The sequence below is a fragment of the Vitis riparia genome, chromosome 13, assembly GCF_004353265.1.
Source record: "Vitis riparia cultivar Riparia Gloire de Montpellier isolate 1030 chromosome 13, EGFV_Vit.rip_1.0, whole genome shotgun sequence".
NCBI classification, from domain to species: Eukaryota; Viridiplantae; Streptophyta; class Magnoliopsida; order Vitales; family Vitaceae; genus Vitis; species Vitis riparia.
The window spans coordinates 7506048-7508276 of record NC_048443.1 but is presented as its reverse complement, the minus strand read 5'-3'; positions in this window follow the sequence as shown (position 1 = coordinate 7508276).

The following is a 2229-nucleotide window of genomic DNA, read 5'->3' as shown; positions in this document are numbered from 1 at the left end:
TTTTCGGCTTAAATGGGTGAGTTATATGGACCTTCTCTTAATTTTTGGGCCCAGCTAGCCCAAAACACAATTCTCCCATAATAAAATTGTTTTTCTTAATTTTTTTTTAATTGTTTAATATTTTTTTTCTTTATTGGTACTTACTAGGAACCCAATATAGTTTTAGGAATTTATGAACTTTACCCTTCTTATTCAAAATTTAATTATCTAATCCTAATATTGCTAACCTTCTTTTCTATTTTTAGTAACACAAACCCCTAAATGTCATCCCAAAAAAAATTTAGATTTTGAATGTGAAGAATAAAAAAAATTGAATTTTATCAAAGGACATAATGTAAAAATAAATTATTTTTATTTTTATTCTAATAAATAATTTTGATATAAAAATAAAATAGATTTATCATTCTCATTTTCTATTTTTTAGTGTTTCAAATATATCCTCTAAGCATAAAAAATTTAAAATATAAATATGTCAATATAAAAAGCCCTTATATTTTGAACTATTTAGCATTTGACCCCTTAAATTCTAAAACTTAATAAATATAGTTTCATTTTATTGCTATACAACATGATTCAATAATATTGAACTACTTAATTTTAGAAAATATGAATTTGAAAAAGAAAATTACAAGTAGTTATTTCATGTTCAAAAATATTTTATCATTATAAAACATTAGAGAGAGTTCAATCTCATTAGTCAAATTTTACTAGAAGAATACTAACAAAATATCAATATCTTGAAAGATAATTTATTTATTTTTAGATCCTCATATTTTATATATATCTTAATGTAAATCAATTTTTTAATTGATTTTTTTTCATTTTCACTGCTTTTAACGTATGTAAAAAAAATATTTTTTATAAAATAAATTATAAATTATTTTATTTTTAGTATAATTTAAAATTTTAAAAAATTAAAAACATGTATATTAAATGAGGCGGACAAGTATAAGAATAGATAAATAAATGAGATGGATCAACATGGGGTGGCCTATCATGAACCCCTCATTGTCAGCCTTAGTGGAACTGTCTCGGGGCATGGATTGCCTTAATTGTTGCATGCAAATGTCTGACGCGTCTTAATAGTTGTGCACTTTATCAACATGAATGCCCTTTCTTCTAATTGTCTTAAAACATAGAGTAGGGAGTTTAACATGTACGTGAATCGAGTAATAAAACTTTAAGATGTGTTTTAACGTCATGAAGACAGTGGACTTAGAGTAAATGATATTTGCATAATATCGACGAATCATAATTGATAGTATCAAAGTCAATTCTTAATTTAGACTGTGCAAAGTTGAGCATATTATGAGTCGTAGGGCAACGAGATTGTTATGTCCATGAAACTATTGTCACCTTGATCATGGCATACAAAACACATTATCTTGGTGTGTGTCGATTTATATATTTATGATGTTAGCCTATAAGTTCCCTCGTTCAACCCATAACATGTGTATTAGTCACTTAGCTAGTGAGCCGACCCTGATACACTTCTTAAAGTCGTAAGAATAATGAAACCAAGATTACATCATTTAACTAATTTCATATAAGCCATGAAAAATGGTGTTAAAGTCAATCTTCAATTGGATCAATCAAATTTCTTAACATATCCACCTATTTTTGTTATTTAAAATAAACTTTACATATGAAAATACCCAAATAATCATTTTCTTCAATATCTACAAACTCACCATCCAAAACCCTAACCCTATTTCTTCTTGTTTTCAATTTTTTTTTTTCCTTCATTTACCTTCACTTCATGTTCCTTTTCAATTTCTGTCTTGTTGGTTTTTTTTTTTTTTTTCACTTTAAAATGAAAAAAGGTCTAGGTAGAGAAATGGAGGAAAAGAAAAGAAATTGGATTAAGATTTTAGTTAAAAAGATGGTATTTTGGGTATTTCACTTATAAATATGTATTTTTTAAACTCACTTATAAAGTTTATTTTAAAAAAAGAAAAAAAGGATATATTTAAAGAGATTTGGTGGATACATTAAAAATTTCTTTTATTATTGAAAGCCATGGTATTTTGGGTATTTCACTTATAAATTTATTTATTTATTTTAAAAACCAAGTAATAACTCATGAAGTTTATTTAAAAAAAGGAAAAAAAATGTGGATATATTAAAAGAGATTTGGAGGATCCATTAAAAAATATTTTATTAATATTAATATTATTATTATTATTAATTTTTTAATTACATGTTGGATTTTGCTGCTTCCACAAAATA